At 38.3% G+C, this 27,467-nt stretch overlaps 1 protein-coding gene and 1 pseudogene across 2 annotated transcripts in view; one reads left to right on the top strand and one right to left on the bottom strand.

Moving 5' to 3' along the window:
- CCDC192 (coiled-coil domain containing 192) overlaps positions 1-27,467 on the bottom strand; it is a gene marked incomplete at both ends in the record, with an annotated part of 201,354 nt that overhangs the window by 28,402 nt on the left and 145,485 nt on the right.
- LOC309820173 (rRNA methyltransferase 2, mitochondrial-like) lies at positions 21,141-21,877 on the top strand (annotated as a pseudogene). Its single transcript has one exon. The product of its transcript is annotated as an rRNA methyltransferase 2, mitochondrial-like (transcript).

The following is a 27,467-nucleotide window of genomic DNA, read 5'->3' as shown; positions in this document are numbered from 1 at the left end:
ATTTGTAGGGACAGAAAATAGAATAGTTGTTACTGAGGGCTAGAGGAGAGGAGTTATTGTTTAGTGGGTACAGAGTTTCAGTTTGGGATGAGGGGAAAGTTCTGGAGATAGACAGTGGTGATGATGGTTGTATAACAGTGTGAAAGTATGTAATGCACCAAACTGTACATATGAAAATGGTTAAAATGGTGAATTTTGTGTTTTGTATATTTTGCCACAATAAATAGATGGTATTTTTGATCATGTAAATCTAGCTCGCCCCTAGCAAAATAGCTGCTTTCTACCTACACTTATATTTGCTCTCACATATTCTCTCTCTCCCATTGGCTAGTGAAATAAATTATTTAATTTTTGTGGTCCTCAGTTTTCTCTTCCATCAAATGGAGAAGAGAAATTGGGCAATCTGTAGCTCTACTCGAGCTGTTATTATCACCTTGGATGATTAGATGGAAAATATTACGTCATTACTCTATTTAAAATAGACTATGCTTTTGGTTTACTTTTTTGCATTCCAGTTCTCTAAGGAAAGGTTTACAGACTGTGAGTTTACTTTTCCTTGTCTCTTGTACCTTTTGATGGCCATAAGAAGACTGTTTTACTAAGGTTCATTAATATCTTGGCAAATGTCTTAAATGTGAAATATTGATAGAAAAGTACAATTTTCATCATAGAACTACATTTCTATCATATAAGCTTGACATGAAAGCATAATATCTGCATTATCACCTGTTCATGGCAGAAAACTGAAAAATTATTTATTAATAAAATGCAAAACTTGTTTTTATTTTCTAAATTAAAATTCATCACTGTATGATATAAACAGCAGAAATGAAAGGAATAGTCATTTATATAATATTGAATCTTTCCTCAAGTGCTATATAAAATTACATATCTCTCGATTGCATGTACAGGGAAATTGAGGCATAGAAGATATAATTTAATAGGTTAATAAGAGAGGGTTAGAAAGTAGTTTCTTTGTTAAACTTGATTGCTTGGATTCTTTGCCTCTTGGGATAGTCTTATTCTAAGCAAGTGCACTAGTCAGGATAGACTTTGTTAGGCTACAGAAACAATTAAACCTGGAAATTTCAGTAGTCTGAAATATAAAAATTTATCTTTCACTCATACAAAATCTGTTAAGTCCAGTGGTTCTGCAGGCAGCTCCTCCCCAGCAGAGTCTCAGGGATCCAGGATGTTTGCGTCTTGTGACACCACCATCGCAGCACGAGCCTTGCAGTTCTCCCAGGCAGAGAACAAAAGAGCTGGGGTGAAGGTGTGCAGGGGCATTTTGTTGTATCTGTCTGGGACTTTACATATGTTACTTAAGCTCATAATCCATTGACAAGAGAAAATGATATTGACCCTACCTAACTGCACAGAGGCCAGGAGTGATACATCTGTATTCAGTGAGCATTAAATGTCTCTGCCAAAATGAGGTTCTTTGGTCTGAGCTGTTCCAAATGGTCTGAACTGATCATGTCCTGAGAATTGAGACCACACGATGTAAGATAGTGCCAAAATAGCTGCTACATTAGTTTTCTATTGCTGCTCTAATGAATTACCACAAATGCAGCTTAAACAACATGCATTTACTCTCTTACAATTCTGTAGGTCAGAAGTCCACCATAAATCTCACCAGGCTAAAATCAAGATGATGGCAGGGCTACATTCCTTCTGGATGCTTTAGATCCATTTCTTGCTTTTTCCATTTTCCACAGTCTGCCCACATTCCTTGGATCCTGGTTTCCTTCCTCTGTCTCTACCTTCAAAGCAATAATGTTGCATTTCTCCCTTCACTCATGATCACAGCTTCTGACCACAGCCAGGCAAGGTTCTCCACTTTTAAGGACTCCTGCGATCACATTAGGTCCTCTTGAATAATCCGGGATGCTCTCCCCATCTCAGGGTCCTTAACATTAAATTCATCTGCAAAGTCTCTTTTTCTACGTAAGGTAACATATTCACAGGTTCCAGGGTTTAGGATGAGGGCATTTAGGTGGGGGTCATTATTCTACCTATCATAGCTACTGTTTATCATGATGAAATTCACTCATTTACATTTGATATTAATAACTAGCTGTCTCCTTAGAACAAAACAGGTTTCTTTTTTGTTGGCATTGTTTATTTATGTTTTTTGCTCCTTTTTTTGTGAGGATTCTGCTACTCTATTTCTTAATTGAAATATAGTTGATGTACAATATTGTGTTAGTTTCAGATGTACTACGTAGTGATTTGACACTTGCATGTATTATGAAATGATCTCCAGGATAAGTCTAGTAACTATGTGTCCCTATACAAAGTTATTACAATATTATTGACCATATTCCTATGCTGTATATTACATCCTCATACAAAACAGTTTTCAATAGAAGTTTCTGTTTCTTTGGATTTTATTTCTTTTAAAAACTATTGGTTTATAATTTGGTCACATAAGACCAAATTTGAGATCAAGTTTTTAGCATTTCTGTTTGTAGTGAACAGCTATTTTTTTGTCTGTTTCTGTCAGGTAGTCCTATTCTTAGCAATACTATTCCAATTTTGTTCGGGTAATCTTCCATTTTGGCTCTCAGGCTATATGACTTGGGTGCAGCTGACCTTACTCAAGGCTCTACTGTTGCCCGTATGAACCAAGCATGCCCATCCACAACTTGACATCACCCAATCACAATGATTCATTCAAAAAATTCCAAAACAGTGAACTGCAGAACTTAGGTGAGATTGCTCTAAGAGTTCTTATCCCACTGGGGTTGCAAAGAGTGTACAGTGTAAGTGTGGAACCACTGGTGTCCTTCTCAATCTAGCAAGGGAAAGAACATGCCTAAGAATGAACTCACTGTGGAGGAAAGCAGGGCTGGAAGACAAGAGACAGAGTCCTGGCTCCCACTGACATTATTCAAGCATCTAGAACTAGTCGTGCCTCAGATGTTTATTACAGAAGTCTATGTATCCTCTTTTTTGTTTAAGCAAGTTTAATTTGTGTTCCTGACATTTGCAATCACATAAGTCTCGACTGATAGGGGCGATAAAGTTAAATAGTGGTAATAAGTTCACATGCTCTAGAACAACCTCTGGTAAGTAAGATTTTTGACCCACACACTGAAATCAATCACTGAAGCACTAGGCTACTTCATTGGCTTGACCTGCCCAGAATAACTGGTGTCATCATTTATAAAAATACCGCTGCTGATTGCCCAGTAGATTATTTCCTCTGTGATGTCACATAAACTCAGAGAATTGTCTATAGCTATGGCAGGCAGCAATCTGTGCAGGGTGTTGAATGCTCTGCTGAAAACCAGTCCAACAATGGATACATCACTTGACTTTCACTGCCAAGTATGATATATGTTTCATGAATGCATACAGACAGGAGGTATGTGAAAACTGGGGGTGATGATATAGTAAGGAACATTTGTGAAAGTTAATTGAAGAGCATTTAGTAAACTGTTTGAATGAGGACAGGAAGTATTTTTTTAACAAGCATGCTGTGACTGTCAGGACCGAGATCCAAGAATGGAAAAAACTGTTTTATAGCTTCTGCTGTTATGTTCTCTTTAGATTATTTAGTTATTATTGTTAAAGATTTATATTCTTCTATAATTATTCTCTTATATATACAATTTATTCATCATTTTGGGATCCCCTAGTAATAAAATTTGAAAGATCTTATTAAAATAGCAGAACACAAAATATAATATTTTGATCATAAAAATATGTATGTGTATAAATATATTTATGTAGAAAGAGAGCTGATATGAAAAAACATTTTGGGGCAATAGGATGGTTAATTTTTAATCTTGCTTAAAATTTTGGTTAATATTATTAATAAAATATTTGTTAGGTACTATATTTTTGGTAGAGATAACCAGCTATGTGTAAGAATGTTTGTCAATCTATGATCTGATTATGTGGATGTATGTAGCAGTTTCATCGTGGGTCATTGACTTAAAGTAGACTACTGTTAATTTTCAAGCATTTTTCCCCTGACTTCTGTTTCCCAAGGGTCAGAATTAACATAGTCTTGGGAAACTGTCCTAGTTTCGCCTCTTAAATTCCCTAACGACTTCTAGCAGCCTCAGAAGAGGTGACATAAAGATATATGGTATTGATTCCTTTGTTCAGCCATCAAACAAGGACAGAGCTTTGGGAATCAGTTCTCGGACTGCTTGCTGACAGCTCTTTGGTGCATTTAGAGAGACAGGCCATAAGCTTCCCCCAAGTTCCAAGAGACTGAAAGTAGCCACCTGCCATATTACAGTTGCTCCATTTCTAACTTGAAGTTTTTTCTGAACTGAAGAAAATTAAGCAGAAGAGTTTTCCAGAAACATTTGTTAGCAAGTCTGATTTTTCAGAGGCTGCTGGTCCTCCCTCATCACAAAACCCAGAAGGCTCTCAATCAGGGGTTGAAAATACAAGTTCCTACATGGGCCAGTCAGGTGAATGTGAGTGAGTGAAGGGGGCTAGCAAGGATTGTAGTGAACTCCGACACCCAATCCCCGTGGAAAGGAGGTAGCCACACAGCTGGAGCCATTTCTCACTGTGCGTGAAACCAGCCCTGTGCACAAAAAACCCAAAAATCTGAAAATTGCTTGGAAGCTTGTTAAACCTGTGAATTCCAGGGCCACCCCAGATATTCCAATTCATCTGATCTGGGGTAGGCTCAGGATTCTGAATTTGTGTCTCTCATCCAAAGTAATTTTGATACAGAAGATCCCAGCATCATTCTTTAAAAAAACACTCTTAAAAGATAGTGAATGAATGATCGGACAGAACTTTTCAGGCTTTAACTGGTAGCTGGTGAAAGGGATCAGAAAATGTCACCCCAAAATATGGTGCTTTGGCTTATTGATTATTTTGAGCTGAAGGGAACTGAGAAACAGATGCAGGAAGGGCTCTCTACCCTTCCCCTTTCTGCCTAAAAGCAAAAAGCATAAATTTCCCACGAGAAAGGTGCCCTCCCTGTACCATTCTTATCACTGGAGACAGGGAGTTGATGCTGAGATGAATCTGTACCAACAAACCTTACTAAATGACCCTTATCTTCCATTAATTTCCCCCATATATTTACCTTCCAACAATTTATCAACTCTAAAAAGCCCAACCCCTTTGTTCAAATGGTATATAAGCTCTCAGGCCTAGCCAGTTCTTTGAGGTTTTCACCTCTTTCCTGTAAAGCTCCTGTGTCATGTAAAAATATTAACATCAAATACATGTGTATGCTTTTTTTCCTGTTAATTTGTCCTTTGAAGGTTTAATTTGCAGGCTCTAGGAGCTGAACATAAGAGTATAGAGCAAAAGCTTTTGCTTCCCTATACTAGTATTCACCTATCTGAGGAGTAAATTATCTGCCAGGTCCCTGACCACCTTATCTAAACCATTTAAGACCATTATCTATATGTGGCGCAACACTGAGGCTCCGAATCCCTGGACAAGATGTGTGTGAAGACAGAGGTCGGGAAAACGGAAGGTTTTGTGGTTTTGCTGGACTAAGACTAGGGATGGTGCCTGGTTAATGCTGCTTACTTGAGACTTTGGCCTTAGAGCAGGAATGTGCTCCAAGGACCTTTATAAAAAGAATACCTTGAGGGAATTTCACAGATTTTATCCTGCCCACCCTGCTACTCTTATTTGTACCTCATTTCACTTGACATGCTTTCATGTTGAGAAAACAAGGATACTTATGTCTCCTTTGACACTCTGTTGTTGACCAACTGGTCCTGAATGTAGACTACTTAGTCGGTTTGACGAAGCTTATAAATATGATATTAAGGAAATGATAAAAATTAGAACAAAATCAAGGGCCAAAATAGGAAGGAAGCACATGATCTGGGCTATGGTAGGTAGGTCAGTAAGGGACTAAGTTAAAATAGGATTGGGATGTTGCAATAGCTGCAGGGTGGTGGGGTTTGAGGTGAACCAGTAGCAATGCATGGAATGGGGACAGATAAAGGAAAAGAAGGCCTGACTGATTTGAAGCATAGAGGAAGATTCTTGGAGGTAATGTTCTTCCCCTAAGCTTTCTCTGCAGCAGAAAAACAACCTTCTTCTCTTCTCTCAGTCCTTCAGTAATTATTTAACTATTTTTGGTTTAATTTTAATTGTGTTTGCTTTTCATATCTAAATAATAACTCTTCAATTTTCTTTATTAATTTTCAGGCTACTTCTATTTGTTCACTTTTCTAATCAGTCAAGTTCATAGGGAATATAATTTACGAGACGCCCATTACCTCACATACATATTTTTGTCATTAGCAAAAATTCTTACTAATCAGTAGTAAAAATACAAATGGGAGATAGTCTTGATAATAACCTCCTAAGCATTCCTTCTTTGGCCTAGGTTTATCCAAAATAACTGCAGAACACTGATGACTATTCATGCCATCATGATTTTTGGATTGACTGATTTTTGCCGTGTGAATCAGAATTCTTTTTCATGTCATTACCTAGCAATATTATGATTTAACAAAACAGTTTAATTTCTTGAGGAATATTTCAATGAAATAACATGGAATGAGTTTCTTTACCTAAGCTTCATGGAAGAAAGGAACACAGTTTTTTTTTGTTTACTGCAAGTAGATGCTCAATTTTATTGTGGGGAATACAACTGATTATAATTTAAGCCATGTCTCATTGTTTAGACTATTTTACATTTCTGCTTAAAAAATAATTTCTAAATACTTAAACTTTTTAAAAACCAAATTGTGTTTTCTCTGGGGAAAACAAGATTTATTCTGAACCCAGAATTTAAAGTCTTTTTCCTCAAATCTGTCCTTTTCCAGAAGAGACTATTATTTAGTAAGACTTGAGCTACAAAGTAATATCAATTTTATATAGCACTGCTTTAATTTAAAAATGATCTTAAAGGAAACCTAATTGAATGTAAGAGTTTGGGCTGCCCCTCTTACTTGTTAGTTAATCCTGTAGGAAGCCAGGCAATTCTGTCCATGAGGTCATGGCTCAGGAACCTTGTCAATTTATCTGAGTCATAGGTGCATTTGTGAGAATGTTTTGTAATATTTAATGTGTTTTTTTTCTTTTGTTTTCCTGAGTCCAAAAATCCTTTGATCTAGTCTACTGTAAGCATTTGTCTGACTCAGAAGAAACTGGAATTTGTTACAAAAAATTCGCAACAGGCTATAATTAGTGTTTGACCTTCAAAATTGGGTCATGCAAGCAAGCCACTTGTGGCTGACAGTATTTTCCCGAGATGGCCACAGCAATATGTCCTGTCCCACATGCTCTCTGAAATGTGAACCGGCCACACCCCTTCAAGAGGTGGAATCGAATTCCTCTCTCCTTGAATCTGAACTGGCCTCAGTGACTCTTACAACTAACAGAATACACACAATTCCGTTGTGCTTATACATCTGAGTTTAGGATGTCGCATTTCTAAAAGAGACACCTTCAAGAAAAAGAAGGAAAGGAGCACTCATGATGCAGGAGTTTTCAGATGATTTTTTTCAACAAAATCTTGCAGCACTATGCCAGTTTTACAGCAATGAACAAACCAAGGCACAGCCAGATATTAGATTAGCAGAGCTGGGGGATTTGGAGCCCTGTTCTTCTGTTTCTCTGCACCCTCCACTCTTTCTCCTGAGACCTAGATATTCAAGGCAAGTGTTAAAATGTCTCTGACAAATAATGGATATACCTGCATGTTATACTAAACATCTGTGGGTGCAGGTGCCTTTTGGACCTGCTGGGGAGTTTTCGCTGGCGATCCGAAGCCATTACGTAAATGTCAGTGGAAACATGAACTTGAGGGTAACCGTCAAGGAGATCTGCCATCCCGCACGGAGTTCAGAGCCCTTGCCCCTTTTATGCCATTCTATGGGACATCCATACATGCAGGGTGTTTGGGTAAATATTCACAGATAAACATGCAGGTTGTTTTGAGAATTTTCTATATTTAAAAAGATACTACAAATAGGGAGTCTGGCCCTGCAAGGTCAAGATCAGGCCTGAATCTTTAACCTGAGTTCCTGCAAGCTCACAAATGAGCAGAGAGCAGGTGCCCTGCTGGGTGATCGGGTTTGAAGGGACAGCAGTTTCCTTTTTCTCATTCTGTGTGAGCGTGTGTGTGCGTGAGCGTGCACGTGTGTTTTGTGTGAACAACTTTTACGTTTATGTCTGCCAGCTGAGAGGCTGTGTTTATGTCCTTTAAGTTCAGGAACAGGCCCTCGTCTTGTTGACACTGCAGCTTTATGACTAAGCCAGCATCCCTGTCATCCCAGAAACTCTCTCTCCGAACATTTCCTCTCCTGCAAACATGTGTGTCCCGATGGGGCCCGGTCAGCAGCCTCAGCGCAGGGCCTGTTTTTCTGCTTCTGAAGGTGCCTTAACCTTTCCACCACTCTCTTTGCACACCTTCCTCCCCTCAGGCAAAGGTCTGTTTAGAGTGGTTCTCTCTTCACCTATGTATTAAACATTTCTTTTGTTTTATTGGAAAGAAGTCCCTCTATGTCCCCAAAATGCAGAACAGAGAAATAAAGACATAATTCCTAACTTTTACTCTGGAGCTTAAAATTATCAGCATTCTATAACTTTGGGAAGCAAATTTCAAAACATGTCTGTGACTCACTCCTCATTCATAAACTTTGTATTTTCTTCCTAGAAAGCTAGTTGACTCTAAGGAAACTACTCTCTTTTATCACTGCCCTGGAATCCAGAGGAGGCACCACAAAGAAAGCAAAACTGAGGCCAGGGACCCCTGCTCACAGTGCCAATCTCTCCTCATTAGATGTGACCCATGTGCCCTAGAGCCACAGGATTATTAGAAAACCATAATTCTGTCCTAAGTACTGAACTGCTACAGATTTACCCTGGAACCATTTCAGTCAGAGTGACCTCCATCTTTCTACCTTCCCTCCCGGGCCCTGTCAGCAGGATGGAGAGTGCTGTGCGGAGTTGGGAATAGGCTCCCCTAGAAGACCGGTCCTTCCATATCCTGGGTATTTCATAGGGTCAAACAAGCTTCTTGCTTGCTGGGCTGTGTTCAAGCCCATCTCCCGTCTCTCTATCCTACTTGCCCCTTGTTCCTCTACCTCCTCATTCCTGCAAAACAGGCTACTTATTGCTGCCTAAAGTAGGGCATGATTTCAGGGGGTTTTTTTCCCCTTAAATTACTGCATGTATAAACAAACTATTACATAGGGAACTCGGAATCAAGTAACTTAAGTCAGCTCTCCTCTACTAACTGATACTTGGACCATATTAGGAACTCTTTCAGGCCATTAAAATATTCTCTAACATGTTTTTAAGCTATCCAGTTCCGAAATTCCTGTGTTAATGATAAAGTTGGAAGTTAACTCTTGTAACTTATTACTGTTATACTACCCAGTACGTTAAGCTTCTCCTTTGATATCAGGGAGGGTATTTTTTTATTTTATTCTATTTTATTGGAACATAGTTGATTTACAATGTTGTCTTAGTTTCAGGTGTACAGCAAAGTGATTCAGTTATACATATACATATATTCATTCTTTTTTAGATTCTTTTCTCATATAGGTTATCACAGAATATTGAGTAGAGTTCCCTATGCTATATGGTAGGTCCTTGTTGGTTATCTATCTTATATATAGTAGTGTGTGTATGTTCATCCCAAGCTCCTGATTTATCCCTCCTCCCACATTTCCCCTTTGGTAACCATAAATTTGTTTTCAAAGTCTGTGAGTCTGTTTCCCTTTTGTGAATAGGGAGGGTCTTAATTACTAGGTAGAATCCTATCAGTTAATTACTTCTGCAGCACATTAACTTGTGCTCTATTGAAATAAAATTTACTTTTGAAGTAAAATACATTAAATATTTTCACATTCTCAAATGATGTTTTAAAAAAGTACTTTCATAAAGTAGAACACCGATTCTAAGGTAAAATTTTGAAAGGTAAAAAGGGAAAGAGAAAATTCTCCAAAGGCTAAGTCCTAGGAGAAAAACTGAAAAAAGAAAACACTATATATGCCTTTTTTCTAAAACTGTATTATTCTATATATACAGAAGTTTTGTTTCCATAGATAATATTAAAAATCCTCAAGACCTTACCTCTTGCTATAAGAGTGGCCTAATGATATATGCCTGCTTTTACATCAAGAATTACTCTATTGTAAGCACTCATAACCTGAGAGCCTTAACTTTCACATTCAGAACTATTCTACTGGGAATTCAGCTCAATGCTTTGATGAAGTTTTTCTTCTTCCTCTTCTTTGTCTTCTGTAATGTGGTGTTATTTCTGCAGTTTCCGTATGGATTGATTGTGGACAGACATATTCCTTTTCTGCAATCTCTTCCCTCTAAGAAATGAATTTTTCATTTGTGTTTTGTTTTTTTACTTTTTTTGGACTTAATATAGAATTTTTCTCTTTAAAATTTGTTTAAATAAGGTAAGCTTAAATGGCTTCTGATATAATATAGCACATGAGATACAGTTCAATTAGGTGGAAACAAATAATGGTCATATGTGAGGGAACTACTGTGTAAGAGTGTTTGTTTGATTATATTAAACATCTGCTTAAAAGGTGTAGAAGATAAAGTATAAAACCTTGAAAGAACACAAGTTTTAGGGAAGAAACACAAAAGAAGTTGACTTGAAGTTTCAAACTAAAGTTATAAAATCTTCTGGTAGACTTTGTTCATAAAGGAAAACTTTTTTCAATTTGAATTGAATCTTTTTTTTTTTCAATTCAGAGAAACCATTCTTTGGAAAGAGGAGCAGTAGAGTGGGTAGGCGATATTGTATATTAGTAACCTAGTCACCGTGGTAAAAGCATTCAGATTGAGCAATTACATTTAGGTAGTTACATTTAGAGCTTTCATACTGCACCAGTCATGATGTCTCTTTGTTTTTATATTTTCCCCCGTAAACCACAAAGCAGAGAACATAGAAAAAGAACGAAAAGAATCAGGGACCACAGGAAACTTCTGTGAATAAAGGGGAACAGAATACCATGCTTAAGATCTAGAGCTTAAGATCAGAACAGAAGAAGTGAAAGTCTAATGAGTAAATGTAATAAATCACTTGTGATATCATCAGAAATGCAAATTCCTGCATCTCCACACAGACATACTAAATCAGAATGTCTTTAGAAAGGGCCTAGGAATTTAAATTCCACTAATTCTCCAGGTGACTTTTTAGTATATTAACATTTGAAATCCAAATAAAGCCAATTTAGGGATTTTTATTTAAAAAAAAATCATACAGAGCCAATTGCCTGATAATAATTAGGCCTTATTCTAAGAATACATTTGTAACCTAATATCAAGCTAAGTAGCCACTGATAATCAGTAATATTTTGTCTGAGGTGGCACAGCTTTTTACCTAAATGTTTCCTTTCTTATAAATCTTGCTCTAGATTATATTTTTGTGTTTATTCATCTTTTAAGAAGTAGTCAACAAACTAATACTCATTAAAGACTTCTCAAATGGGAGAGCCATAGTTGACTGGGACATCTGGGTTCTGGAGCTAGCTTCAGTCTTTTGATCTCTCTGGGCTTTGGTTTTTCTCTTCTGTCAAATATCGTTTAGACTAAATCAGGAGCTGTGAAGTTAAGGACCATGGGTAGAGTTGACCTGGCTAACCTATTGGGAGAGACGGGAGATGGGGCTACTGGAGAGGGGGCTGGCACTGTTCAGCTCTAACCAAAAGTTGCCAGGAAAGAATTCAGACTCAGGATTGCCTGAGTGTCCAACTTTTCAAGAGAAGCTGGAAATCCTGCTTGTAATAGGAAATCTGATTGTTAAATGGTTGCAGCTAATGCAAAATATCTAACATATAGCACGGGCCAATACTTTAAAGAACAATTAAAACACTTTGGTTGGCTAGATTTAGCCTGTAGGCTAATTTGTGGCCTTGTTAAGATCCTTTCTAGTTCCCAAATCCTGTATATCCTCTACGTTTCACAGCTCTTCAGTTCTATATTGCCATATTGTCAACTCTAGGCACCTGGAGACAACATAAGTAGTAACTAAGAGAAGCTAGTTACAGGGTATTTCCTTATAGACTTAATTCTGCTTCAGTGTAGGACATTCATATTAGTTTCAAAGGGACAATACTAAGAAGATATATAGCAGAGCAGGTGCCTGGTTGTAGAAACTTAAATTGTCCATCCTCATTTAACATGTCATGGCTGATGACTGTGTCCATATAAGTGAGTTAAGATTAGACAGGACTAAAGGATCTGAGCAATCAGATTGCCTGTAGTTTTTAAGTCTGTCCTGTAAGTTGTAGGGCCTATGTTTCCATGTCATGTACATATACAGTAAAGATAGCTAATTAGGACAAATAAATGTTTCTGCTGTCTCACTCTTTTACAAATCATAAAGCCTTTAGGAATCTTTCTTTACCTCTCTGTATAATTCATTCGATCTTTGAAGGTTTGGATTTTTTCCAACTTAAATGTTAGATAAATCTAATGCAATTTTGTTGAATTAAAAAAAATAGACCATTAAATCAAAACTACAATGAGGTATCACCTTATACTGGTCAGAATGGCCATCATCAAAAAGTCTACAAATAATAAATGCTGGAGAGGGTGTGGAGAAAAGGGAAGCCTCCTACATTGTTGGTGGGAATGTAAACTGGTGCAGCCACTATGGAGAACGGTATGGAGATTCCTTAAAAAAATAAAAATAAAGTTACCATGTGATCCTGAAATCTCACTCCTGAGCATATAACTGGAAAAGATGAAAACTCTAGTTCAAAAAGATATATTCACCCCAATGTTCACAGCAGCACTATTCACAATAGCCAAGACAGGGAAGCAACCTAAATGTACATTATCATATGAGTGGATAAAGAAGATGCGGTATATATATACAATGGAATATAACTTAGCCATAAAAAAGAAATAATGCCATTTGCAGCTACATGGACGACTTAGATATTATCATACTAAGTGAAGTAAGTCAGGCAAAGAAAGACAAATATCATGTGATATCACTTATATGTGGAAACTAAAAACACAATACAAATCAACTTACTTACAAAACAGAAACAGACTCACAGACATAGAAAACAAACTTATGATTACCAAAGGGAAAAGAGAAGAGGGAGGGATAAATTAGGAGTATGGAATTAACAGATGCATACCACAATATATAAAATATATAAACAACAAGGGTTTATTCTATAGCACAGGGCACTATATTCAATATCTTGTAATAATCTATAATGGAAAAGGATCTGAAGCTGTACACCTGACACTAACACAATATTGTAAATCAACTATAGTTAAATTTTAAAAAATAGACCATTGTATAATTGCCAAAACCTACTTTCGCATACATATCTGCAACATTGACACCCCGTCCTCACACATATTTAAGTATAAAAGCTTAAGTTCAGAAAGATTCCTTCAGTTGTATTTAGAGGTGTTATCCCAAAGTTATTAGATTTCTACCCCTTGTGTTGAACTATCCTTTGCTATATTGAAGTCCTGGAAAATTTTAGAAGTTCCATTCAGTATTTTATACAGTACTGACGGACTCACTTGATATTTCCAGATTACTAAAGGCCTGAGCATTTATAGAAGGGTTACCACCCTCTCTGTTCACTCTGTTTTTGAGAAGAGATTTACTGACTGGGGAATCTCTAAAGGTATATTGAAGACACACTTGGATTGAGATGGGCATCCTTGTTCTGCCATGAACCCAGGATTTTGGGTAATAAGACCTGGCATTTGTTGATTCTCTCTGTGCCAGATACTTTATGTACATTATTCATAATCTTACAACCACCTTGTAAAGTAGCTATTCCCATATTACAGCTGAGGAAATTGAGGCTCAGAGATAGTAAGGGACTTGTCTGCATGACCAAACTGGGATCCGAACCTAATTCTGCATGGTTCCAAGGTCCATATTTTGTCCATTACTTCCTGGTGCCTCCCAGTATTGCAGAGTGGAGAGAGGGTTTTCTGGGCCCCAGTTTTCTCATCTGTAAAACATGGGAGTTGGACAGTATGATCACTGAAGTCTGTTTTACTTTTAACATCCTATACTGATATTTTAGGGCTTTCTGTTACAGAGACTATGACTCATTCCTAGGCAAAACCCACTTTGAATGTTTTCAGATACCTCAGATCCTGGCTGAGATTTTCAAACAGGATGTTGACAGATATACTTAATATTAATCTTGTCTCTTGTGGTATTGGGATTCCTGCCAATTCTTTGTCACTCAAAACAATGGAGAGCATTATTTTCCGTTCTATTTTCACATAAACCTACTCTAGACTCTTTTTCTTCCTTACCCTGAGCTATGGGCTTATATTTAACCAGACTCTTGACTTTTTAAATCTTTATTTGCACATTTGTACAACTATAATAAAGATTTCTAAGTCTTTTTTAAAAATCCACAGTAATCTACGTTCTCTTTAGAATATCATATAAAACAATACCACATAAAACTGGACAATAATAATAAGATGATGTCAGACGATCACGTTGCTAGTTGCCAAGTGAACTATTAGAGTTAGTGAAGATAAAATTTCAATTCTCTCCATATTACCTATGTATTTGAAATCTATATACACACTTGCAAGTACTTCTGTTTATTAAGGAAGTACATTTTAAATTCACGTAGATTAAGGTATTTGGAAATCTAAGCTGCATCTCAACTAATGTCAGCATCTTAGATACTAAACCAATTTTTATACAAGTTGGAAATGACTACATTACCTTTCTCTACTGCTAGTTCTATCCAGGAATTAATCTTTCTAATGATTAGATTTGCATAGTAACAAAACAGAACAATGACAACAACAAAAAACAGCCCCTTAATTATCTCAGGATTGTCTAGCTTTTCTTTTTTTCTCTTTATTTATTTATTTATTTATTTATTTATTTACGGTACGTGGGCCTCTCACTGTTTTGGCCTCTCTCGTTGTGGAGCACAGGCTCCGGACGCACAGGCTCAGTGACCATGGCTCACGGGCCTAGCCGCTCCGCGACATGTGGGATCTTCCCGGACCGGGGCACGAACCCGTGTCCCCTGCATCAGCAGGCGGACTCTCAACCACTGCGCCACCAGGGAAGCCCTAGCTTTTCTTTTGAGATAGTGAGGTTCTATGATATTTATTCTTTAACTTAGGGGTTTCCTCCATTGCTCCAAAAATGTAATGGCATCAGATAATTGTACAACTTAATTCTGAAAAAAAGAATGCAAAGTAAAAATCTTCAGATAATAACTATTGTAACCAACATTCTTTATAGCCTCTTGGCTATAAGTCATCATCATTCCTGATGATGATTCTCTGCTGAAAACCAACATTTATTGACAGTTTTCTTTATGCAAGGCAACAATACTGGATATTGTTGGAAGACACAAATATGCTAAAGATGTAATGCATGCCCTTAAAGAGCTTATGGTATAATAGGGAAGAGATGGACAAAAATTGTTAGATAAGCTAAAAGCTGATAAACACCATTAAAAGAGCACAGATAAGTGCTTAAGGGGTTCTGAAGAGCTGGGCATTTCACCTTGGACTTGAAGATCAGGAAACATTTAGACATTTAGGGGAGGATGTTCTAGAAACAGAAACAAAACAAAGATCTTCATGACTTTTATCATTTGGTCCATTCTTTTTGAATTTTCTTTTGCGGCCACCCCGTCTCATGCATATCTCTCAACATGGTTAACACTCGTACTTATCATTTAAGACCCAATGGGAGTCTCATCCGTCAAGAATCCTCCTCCATCCAGAAGGTTATGAATTCTAATTCAGTTTGATTGGGATAAATGAATATCCTTCTCAAGTTTTCTCCATTTTATTAAATTAATCTCCTGCCACTTCTTTTCACGAACCCAAGGACTCATCTTTGTTACCTTCATCTCCTTCCTTCACCCCCACATCCAGTTTATCACCATGTCTCACTAATTCTTTTTCTAAAATAAAGATTAAATCTATTTTAGATTAAGAAAAGGCATATGCATATACATATGGCATACAATACAATGGAATAGTGTTCAGCTATAAAAAGAAATGAAATTTTAATATATGCTGCAGCATGGGTGGACTTTAAAAACATTGTGTTTAGTGAAATAAGCCAGAAACAGAGGGATAAATATGATTCCACTTATATGAAGTACATATAATGGACAAATTCATAAAGACAGAAAGTAGAATAGAGATTACCAGCGGCTGGAAGGAAGGGGGGTTATTGTTCAATGGGTACAGAATTTTTGTTGGAGATGATGAAAAAATTTTGGATATCAATAATGGTGATGGTTATACAACATTGTGAATATGTTAAATACCACTGACTGTATAGCTACAAATGGTTAAAATGATAAATATTCTGTTATGTGTATTATACTACAGTTAACACTTTTAAATTAAATCCATTTTCTCCAATTCTACTTCTGTGGTCCATACCACCACTTCCTCTCACCTGGACTATTGAAATACTACATTTGGTCTAGTCCCTGCCCCTCTTTACACACTCATCCCCTGCACTTTCCCCTTCATTTACTTACTCCACTTCAGGGATATTAGATTTGTTACTATTGTGAACATACATCAAACTGTTTCCCTGAAATAGCTTTATACTTGCACTTTCCTTTTGGAGTGTGCTTGTCCTCTTCCTCTCTATATGCTTGACTATTACTCATAATTCATGTTTCAGTTGAAATGTCATCTCCTTCATTTTTTTGTTTGTTTGTTTGTTTTTGTGGTACGTGGGCCTCTCACCGTTGTGGCCTCTCCCGTTGCGGAGCACAGGCTCCGGACGCGCAGGCTCAGCGGCCATGGCTCACGGGCCCAGCCGCTCCGCGACATGTGGGACCTTCCCGGACCGGGGCACAAACCCATGTCCCCTGCATCGGCAGGCGGACTCTCAACCACTGCGCCACCAGGGAAGCCCTGTCATCTCCTTCTTAAAGAGGCTTTTGCTGATCTACCTCATCAAAGTGTTCTCTACCCTACTCCAACTTCTATTTTATATCATAAAATTCCATGTAGTTTCTTCACTGCACTTACCCAATTTGTAACTTTTCTTTTTACCAATTTATTTATCTTGAGTAACGGGGTAAATGGTGGTGCCACAGCCTAAGATGGGAGAAGATAGTGTAAGACCATCTTTGAAGCATGATTAGGTTGGAAGAGAAAATGTAAAGTTGACCTGCAAACAGATGAATCTGGAGTTAAAGGGAGAGAGTTGGACTGGAGATACAAATTTAGGAATTATTAGACGATAGGTGATATTTAAGGCCATGAGAATGAATGAGACAATCCAGGGAAAAACTGAAAATTGAGAGAAAGAGGGGGCTCTGGACTAGGTCTAGAAAGTCTTCAGAGGTTCTATAAAGTAGAATTCAACACATTAGAGAAGTAACCAATAAGGAAGAAGGAAAACTAGGACTCTGTGGTTTGACATAGCCAAGAGTGGAAATGTGTCAGGAACAAAGCAGTGATCATCTGTGTGGTGTGATGCTATGAATTGAAGTAAGATGAACACAAGGAAGTTTACATTGGGTCTGACATCATGAAGATAGTTGGGGACCTTGGTTAGAGTACTTTCAGTGGAATACCATCATCTAAATGGGGTGGGAAAAACAAGATTGAGGTGGATTAAACAGCAAATGGGAGGGAGGTGAGGAAGTCAAGACAGTCTGGAGCTGTTTACTTTAGAATAAGAGTGGGAAAATGGTACTGAGTGATGAGGAATCAAAGAAGTTTTTGCAGGGATGTGAGATACCAGCATGTTCCCATGCAGATAGGAATGAGCTAGGAAAGAGTATATGATGCAAGTGTGAGGTTGGATAAATAAGTGACGTACCTAAGAAGGTGAGAATCGCGCAATCTGGAGCACTAGTAGGAGGATAGAACCTTGAATGAGAGGAGGGACACTCTCTCCACTGGTAACAGAAGGCAATCAGAAGAGCACAGGTGACCACATGAAGCAAGAATTAAATTCCGTCAGTAGTGGAAAGGCGAGAGTCTCCATTTGATGACCCACGTATTCTCAGTGAGTTACAGGTGAGGTCATCAGCTGGGTGTAAGTGTGGAAGAGGAGAGGGAAATTTGAGAAGAGACAGGAGGGTACAAAATAGTTGTCTAGGAGAGGGAGAAAGCAACTTACCAGAAAAAAAATCACAGCTGTTCTGCTGGGAAAAGTTTCATGCTCATCTGAGGTCTGTAGTCATACAAACCAATCAGGCAGGTTTTGTTATTTTGTCAGCAGATGTGAAGAACAGACATAGAGGGTTTCTATCAGATATTTTGTCAGGCAAGTGATGGAGAGAGGGAATGTGAGTAGGTAAAAGGAGGTTTTAAGAAATAAATCTACAAAGGTATGTTGAAGCCAGTTCATGGAGAACTCTGAATGTCAGGCTAAAATATATGACCTTTATTTCGCAGACAATGAGAAGCCATTAAAGTATTTTTCACTATGAAAGTGACATTACCAAAACTATATTCTTGCATAATTAACCTGCCTTTAATGTAAGGCAGTGAGATGGTTACAGAATAAAACCAACAAGAATATTTGTGAAGGACCAGAGGTTAGATAATCAAGACCTAAATGAAAGTAAGCAACAGTTGACTTGAACCAGACCACTGAAAGTTGAATTCCTAAGAGATCTTGGTATCTTTTGGAACTAAACCAACTTGATGGGATTATCAGGTTACAGGGGAGAGAATCCTACAAGCTGGACAGGGATTAGGCAGGATATTACTTAAAGCAGATGGCAACAGCTGTACATCAAGAGACATACTGATTAATCACAGAATGGGTGAGAACTTAAGAGTCACCTTGAGTATTGGAACCAAATAAATAATCATTAAACTGTTGGTCATTGATAGGGCCAGTGGAGGTCAGGAAGAGTTCAGGAAGTGGTATGCATGATGCGTGGAGTCAGAAGGCATAGACTACAGCCAACACAAGGATGCCGGGTGCTGGCCCAAAGTGCTAAGTAGGGCAGGGAGGCCAGCCAGTTTAGAGAGTAGAATAGAAAGGACTTTGGATCTAATGTTCAGTTTAGTTTTTCAGGATTGGCCAGCTTAATGATAATGCTTGGATCTGAACCCTGAGTCCTAGATTTTATGCCATCTAAATATATGTATTTACCATAGTATGAGTTGAAATGGTGAAGTGAAAAGTCATAAAATAATATAGTTGGAGATAAATAAATATCAGCTTGTTACAATACAGTGTAGAAGAATTAGTAATGCTTTAAATCAATCCTAGGATTTGATAATCTCCTTCTACCAGGGAGCCAGCATCTGTGCTAGTGGTCCTACAGATATTACTGGCAATCTCTTCCCTGGTAAATCTGCCAGGGTGGCTTTAAATTTTTAATTTTATAAGCAAACTTTCTCCAATGTGTAGGAGTTCATAACCATATTAGGCAACAGAACACTAGGACAGAATTCCATTAAATTTTATTTAATGTCCATCCATCCAACATTTCATGACCATTAAGTATCAGGCACTGTGCTAGGCTGTGGATACAAAGAAAAAGTAAGATGCCATCTCTGTTTCTCTTCAAGGAAACTCTAGATCTGTTAGTAAAGAAAGATAAAGAGATATTTATATAATAGATGTTATGACTGTGGTATGCATAAGATTCATGGAAAGGCTAGTGAGTGGTTGGGGAGATGGTAGTGGTCATGGAAGTGGTTGCAAAAGACTTTCTGAAGAAGGATCAGAAGACACGAAGGGGACAGGGCTGGGAGAGAGGTAAAGGGTTAAGGCATCTTACAAAGAGGAAATAGCTGGTGCAAAGCCTTCACGAACCGAGCAGAGTGGCACTTTGGGGAAAATTTCTAGTAGATGCACATGGCTGTAACACTTCAATTAGCCCTGAGTGGATGGTGGTGGCCAGAGTCGGACCCCCAGCCACACTGCCCAGCTAAGCCAAGAGTTTCATGGAAGCGGCATTGAAAATCTAATTTAAAAGAGCCATGGCGAGAAGAAGTTGCTGCTGCAGGTGGCCTGGCTTTAGGAAGACCAGTTCTGGAGGCTGGGGAGTCCAAGATGAAAAGTGCCAGCTAATTCAGTTCCTGTATAAACTCCATGAAGCCAGACATTTTGGACTGCTTTTTACTACTGAAATCCACAGATCTAGATTAGTTCCTGGTTCATAATTTTCAGAAGGACTGGAGAAGAGCAGAGATGAGAATGACTTTCAGAATTACAACAGCTTGGAAATCTTGAACAGAAGCCAGTCTGACAGGTAGAAAGTTTTGCTTTTACCATTTGGTTTAGGATTCTATCTGTTTGTTTTTTATTTTTCCTTTTTTTTCTTCCTTTTCTTCTGAGCCACGTGACTGACAGGGTCTTTGTGCTCAGGCCAGGTGTCAGGCCTGAGCCTCCGAGGTGGGAGAGCTGAGTTCAGGACACTGGACCACCAGAGACCTACCAGCTCCATGTAATATCAACCGGCAAGAGCTCTCCCAGAGATCACCGTGTCAACACTAAGACCCAGCTCCACCCAAAGGCAACCAAGCTCCAGTGCTGGACGCCCCATACCAAACAACTAGCAAGACAGGAACACAACCCCACCCATTAGCAGAGAGGCTGCCTAAAATCACAGTAAGTTCACAGATGCCCCAAAACACACCACCATACGTGGCCCTGCCCACCAGAAGGATAAGATCCAGGCCCACCCACCAGAACACAGGCACTAGTCCCCTCCACCAGGAAGCCTACACAAGCCACTGAACCAACCTCACTCACTAGGGGCAGGCACAAAAAACAATGGGAACTACGAACCTGCAGCCTGTGAGAAGGAGACCCCAAACACAGTAAGTTAAGCAAAATGAGAAGACAGAGAAATGCGCAGCAGATGAAGGAGCAAGGTAAAAACCCACCAGACCAAAGAAATGAAGAGGAAATAGGCAGTCTACCTGAAAAAGAATTCAGAATAATGATAGTAAAGGTGATCCAAAATCTTGGAAATAGAATGGAGAAAATACAAGAAACATTTAACAAGGACCTAGAAGAACTAAAGAGCAAACAAACAATGATGAACAACACAATAAATGAAATTAAAAATACTCTAGAAGGAATCAATAGCACAATAACTGAGGCAGAAGAACGGATAAGTGACCTGGAAGATAAAATAGTGGAAATAACTACCTCAGAGAAGAATAAAGAAAAAAGAATGAAAAGAATTGAGGTAGGTGGTGGTGGCAGCTGGAGCAGGTCAGCATTCATGGCCAGGTCCTTGAAGCTGGTGTGGTCTTCCTTTCAGCGTCAAAGGTTCCACACTGATGGGAGTTGCTTCAAGGGCCGGACCAGCGCTGAGCACCTGTGGCTGATGCGGCATTTGAGGGACCCGTTTGTGAAGGCTGCGAAGGTGGAGAGTTACAGGTGTCGAAGTGCCTTCAAACTCCTGGAGGTGAACGAGAGGCACCGGATTCTGTGGCCTGGCCTCTGGGTGTTAGACTGTGGTGTCGCTCCTGGCGCGTGGAGCCAGGTGGCTGTGCACAGTGTCAACGCTGCAGGCACAGATCCCAGTGCTCCTGTTGGCTTTGTGCTTGGGGTAGATCTCCTTCACATATTCCCCCGGAAGGAGCAACTTTTCTGTGCCCTGCTGATGTGACTGACCCAAGAACCTTCCAGAGAATCTGAGAAGTGCTACCTGCTGGGAGAGCAGATGTGATTCTGAGTGACATGGCACCCAACGCCACAGGGATCCGGGGCCTCGACCATGACAGGCTCATCAGCTTTTGCTTGTCCCTTCTGGACATGGGTCCAGAAGTCCTGCACCCAGGGGGAACATTCCTGTGAAAAACCTGGGCTGGAAGTCAAAGCCATCGGTTACAGAAGAGACTGAGAGAGGAATTCCAGAAAACAAGGACTGTAAAACCTGAAGCCAGCAGGAAAGAATCATCAGAGGTGTACCTCTTGGCCACACAGTACCGAAGAGGGAAGGGGGAAGGTCTGTGAAGGAATGAGAGTTTCTTCTGCTGTTTCTGGTTCTTTTTCACTGCAAATGTAGCTTGAGCCCTTTCCTGAAGTGTGGCTGGGGAGATCCGAGCTTGATCTGGGATGCAGTGGGCAGGACAAAAGGGGGACCTTTTCTTAAAGCCCAAAAGATATGACAAAACAATTCAGAGTCTAAGACATATGATAAAAAAGTCTCTATACCATGATTCGTGAGGAGGAAGAGATAGGCAAAGATTAAAGGATGAAAAGGCAGACTGAGGGAAGGATAAAAACATTGGGAGTCAGGCTTCCCTGGTGGCGCAGTGGTTGAGAGTCCACCTGCTGATGCAGGGGACACGGGTTCGTGCCCCGGTCCGGGAAGATCCCACATGCCATGGAGCGGCTAGGCCCGTGAGCTATGGCTGCTGAGCCTGTGTGTCTAGAGCCTGTGCTCCGCAACGGGAGATGCCACAACAGTGAGAGGCCCGCGTACTGCAAAAGAAACAAAACAAACAGACAAACAAAATACTGGGAGGCAGAGAAACATACACATGGACACCTTTATGTAACTTTCTCTTCATACCCACGTTAGTATGTTACAGAGAAACAGGCTGCCACCCTTGCTCCAAAACAACCCACAGGTTTCCAGGTGTTATTTTGGGTTTACCGTGTATTGTAGAAAAAATCTGAAGTTTCAGTCTGGGTATTTTTATCCATCTCTCTGGTGAATGATCTGGAAATACATCCATTCTTCAAGCAGTGAGAGTTCTCAGAACAATTAGGGAAGACATTTGGTATGAATTATGCATGGGGTGGGTGTGCTTTGTTTTTTCAATGGAATTGTTGCTGTAATACTCCAGCCTCCAAAGACTTAAAGGTAAGTGCCAAAGCAAGCAGAGAAGTGGTGTGTTCGTTTATTTCCTTTTACTCATACAGGAACTCGATGCAACTTTACAAAACAATATAGGCCATATTATTTTATGGTATTTCCATGTTTTTAAGTTCGTCTTTTGAAAAATTAATTTCTTCAAAACCATTTCCTGGAGGTGTGCTCATCTCTTAAGAAGAGTTTATTGATTGTAATGATGATTAAATGTGTAGACTGAAATAAAATGCAAAAAAAAAAAAAAAAAGAATTGAGGCAGTCTCAGAGATCTCTGGGAAACATTAAATGCACCAACATTCGAATTATAGGGTCCCAGAAGAAGAAAAAAAGAAACGGTTGAGAAAATATTTGAAGAGATTATAGTTGAAAATTTCCCTAACATGGGAAAGGAAACAGTCAATCAAGTCCAGGAAATGCAGAGAGTCCCATGCAGGATAAATCCAAGGAGAAACATGCCAAGACACATATTAATCAAACTATCAAAAATTAAATACAAAGAAAAAATATTAAAAGCAGCAAGGGAAAAGCAACAAATAACATACAAGGGAATCCCCATAAGGTTAACGGCTGATCTTTCAGCAGAAACTCTGCAAGCCAGAAGGGAGTGGCATAACATATTTAAAGAGATGAAAGGGAAAAAACGACAACCAAGATTACTCTACCCAGCAAGGATCTCATTCAGATGCGATGGAGAAATTAAAACCTTTCCAGAGAAGCAAAAGTTAAAGAATTCAACACCACCAAACCATTTTTACAACAAATGTTAAAAGGAAGTTCTCTAGACAGGAGACAAAAGAAGGAAAAGACTTACAAAAACAAACACAAAACAATTAAGAAAATGGTAATAGGAACATACATATCGATAATTATGTTAAATGTAAATGGATTAAATACTCTAACCAAAAGACACAGACTGGCTGAATGAGTACAAAAACAAGACCCATATATATGCTGCCTACAAGAGACCCACTTCACACCTAGGGACAGATATAGACTGAAAGTGAAGGGATGGAAAAAGATATTCCATGCAAATGGAAATCAAAAGAAAGCTGGAGTAGCAATTCTCATATCAGACAAAATAGACTTTAAAATAAAAATTATTATGAGAGACAAAGAAGGACACTATATAACGATCAAGGGATCAATCCAAGAAGAAGATGTAACAATTGTAAATATTTGTGCACCCAACATAGGAGCACCTCACTACATAATGCAAATGTTAACAGCCATAAAAGGGGAAATTGACAGTAGTACAATAATAGTAGGAGAGTTTAAAACCCCACTTTCACCAAGGGACAGATCATCCACAATGAAAATAAATAGGGAAACAGAAACTTTAAATGACACATTAGACCAGAAGGAATTAATTGATATTTATAGGACATTCCATAAAAAACAACAGAATACACTTTCTTCTCAAGTGATCATGGAACATTCTCCAGGATAGATCATACCTTGGGTTACAAATCAAGCCTTGGTAAATTTAAGAAAATTGAAATTGTATCAAGTATCTTTTCCAACCACAATGATATGAGACTAGATATCAATTACAGGAAAAAAAACCTGTAAAAAATACAAACACATGGAGGCTAAACAATATGATACTAAGTAACCAAGAGATCACTGAAGAAATCAAAGAGGAAATCAAAAAATACCTAGAAACAAATGACAATGAAAACATGATGACCCAAAACCTATGGAGGCAGCAAAACATCTCTAAGAGGGATGTTTATAGTAATAAAATCCTCAAGATTTTTAGAAACCTCAAGAAACAAGAAAAGTCTCAAATAAACAACCTAACCTTACACCTAAAGCAATTAGAGAAAGAAGAATCACCAAAAAAACCCAAAACAAACAAACAAAGTTAGCAGAAGGAAGGAAATCATAAAGATCAGATCAGAAATAAATGAAAAAGAAATTAAGGAAACAATAGCAAAGATCAATAAAATTAAAAGCTGGTTCTTTGAGAAGATAAGCGAAATCATAAACCATTAGCCAGACTCATCAAAAAAAAAGGGAGAAGACTCAGATCAGCAGACTTAGAAATGAAAAAGGAGAAATAACAACTGAAACTGCAGAAATACAAATGATCATGAGAGATTACTACAAGCAACTATATGCCAATAAAATGGACAATCTGGAAGAAATGGAAAAATTCTTAGAAAAATACAAGATTCCAAGACTGAACCAGGAAGAAATAGAAACTATGAACAGACCAATCACAAGCACTGAAATTGAAACTGTGATTAAAAATCTTCCAACAAACAAAAGCCCAGGGCCAGATGGCTTCATAGGTGAATTCTATCAAACATTTAGAGAAGAGATAACACCTATCCTTATCAAACTCTTCCAAAATATAGCAGAGGGAGGAACACTCCCAAGCTCATTCTATGAGGCCACCATCACCCCGATACCAAAACCTGATGAAGATGTTACAAAAAGAGAAAACTACAGGCCAGTGTCAATGATGAACATAGATGAGAAAATCCTCAACAAAATACTAGCAAACAGAATCCAACAGCACATTGAAAGGATCATACACCATTATCAAGTAGTGTTTATCCCAGGAATGCAAGTATTCTTCAATATATGCAAATCAATCTATTTGATAAACCATATTAACAAACTGAAGGAGAAAAACCATATGATCATCTCAATCGATGCAGAAAAAGCTTTCGACAAAATTCAACACCGATTTATGAAAAAACCCTCCAGAAAGTAGGCATACAAGGAATTTACCTCAACATAATAAAGGCCATATATGTCAGACCCACAGCCAACATCATTCTCAGTGGTGAAAAACTGAAACCATTTCCACTAAGATCAGGAACAACACAGGGTTGCCCACTCTCACCACTATTATTCAACATAGCTTTGGAAGTTTTAGTCATGGCAATCAGAGAAGAAAAAGAAATTAAAGGAGTCCAAATCGGAAAAGAAGACGTAAAACTTTCACTGTCTGCAGATGACATAATACTATACATTGAGAATCCTAAAGATGCCACCAGAAAACTAATAAAGCTAATCAATGAATTTGGTAAAGTAGCAGGATACAAAATTAATGCACAGAAATCTCTTGCATTCCTATATACTAATGATGAAAAATCTGAAAGAGAAATTAAGGAAACTCTCCCATTTACCATTGCAACAAAAAGAATAAAATATCTAGGAATAAACCTACCTAAGGAGACAGAAGACCTGTATGCAGAAAACTATAAAACACTGATGAAAGAAATTAAAGACAGGACAAACAGATGGAGAGATATACCATGTTCTTGGATTGGAAGAATCAACATTGTGAAAATAACTATACTATCCAAAGCAGTCTACAGATTCAATGCAATCCCTATCAAACTACCAAAGGCATTCTTCACAGAACTAAAACAAAAAAATTCACAATTTGTATGGAAATACAAAAGACCCTGGATAGCCAAAGCAATCTTGAGAAAGAAAAATGGAGCTGGAGGAATCAGGATCCCTGACTTCAGACTATACTACAAAGCTACAGTAATCAAGACAGTATGGTACTGGCACAAAAACAGAAATATAGATCAATGGAACAGGATAGAAAGCCCAGAGATAAACCCACGCACATATGGTCACCTTAGCTTTGATAAAGGAAGCAAAAATATACAATGGAGAGAAGACAGCCTCTTCATTAAGTGGTGCAGGGAAAACTGGACAGTTACATGTAAAAAAATGAAATTAGAACACTCCATAGCACCATACACAAAAATAAACTCAAAATGGATTAAAGCCCTAAATGTTAGGCTGGATATTATAAAACTCTTAGAGGAAACCATAGGCAGAACACTCTTTGACATAAATTACAGCAAGATCCTTTTTGACCCACCTCCTAGAGAAATGGAAATTAAAAAACAATTAACAAATGGGACCTAATGAAACTTAAAAGCTTTTGCACAGCAAAGGAAACCATAAATAAGATGAAAAGGCCCCCCCAGAATGGGAGAAAATATTTGCAAATGAAGCAACTGGCAAAGGATTAATCTCCAAAATTTACAAGCAGCTCATGCAGTTCAGTATCAAAAAAAGAAACAACCCAATCCAAAAATGGGCAGAAGACCTAAATAGACATTTCTCAAAGAAGATACACAGATTGCCAGCAAACACATGAAAGGATGCTCAACATCACTAATCATTAGAGAAATTCAAATCAAAACTACAATGAGGTATTACCTCATACTGGTCAGAATGACCATCATCAAAAAATCTACAAACAATAATTGCTGCAGAAGTTGTGGAGAAAAGGGAACCCTCTTGCACTGTTGGTAGGAATATAAATTGTTACAGCCACTATGCAGAACAGTATGGAGGTTCCTTAAAAAACTAAAATTAGAACTACCATATGACCCAGCAATCCCACTACTGTGCATATGTCCTGAGAAAACCATAATTCAAAAAGAGACATGTATCACAATGTTCATTGCAGCACTATTTACAATAGCCTGGACATGGAAGCAACCTAAATGTCCATCAATGGATGAATGTGTAAAGCAGATGTGACACATATGTACAATGGAATATTACTCAGCCATAAAAAGAAACAAAATTGACTTATTTGTAGTGAGGTAGATGGACCTAGAGTCTGTCATCGAGTGGAATAAGTCAGAAAGAGAAAAACAAATACCGTATACTAACACATATATATGGAATCTAAAAAAAGAAGATGGTTCTGATGAACCTAGGGGCAGGAGAGGAGTAAAG

The sequence above is a fragment of the Grampus griseus genome (assembly GCF_964374135.1).
Source record: "Grampus griseus genome assembly, chromosome: 3".
In the NCBI taxonomy this organism is placed as follows: Eukaryota; Metazoa; Chordata; class Mammalia; order Artiodactyla; family Delphinidae; genus Grampus; species Grampus griseus.
This window is presented reverse-complemented; position numbering and strand designations above follow the sequence as displayed.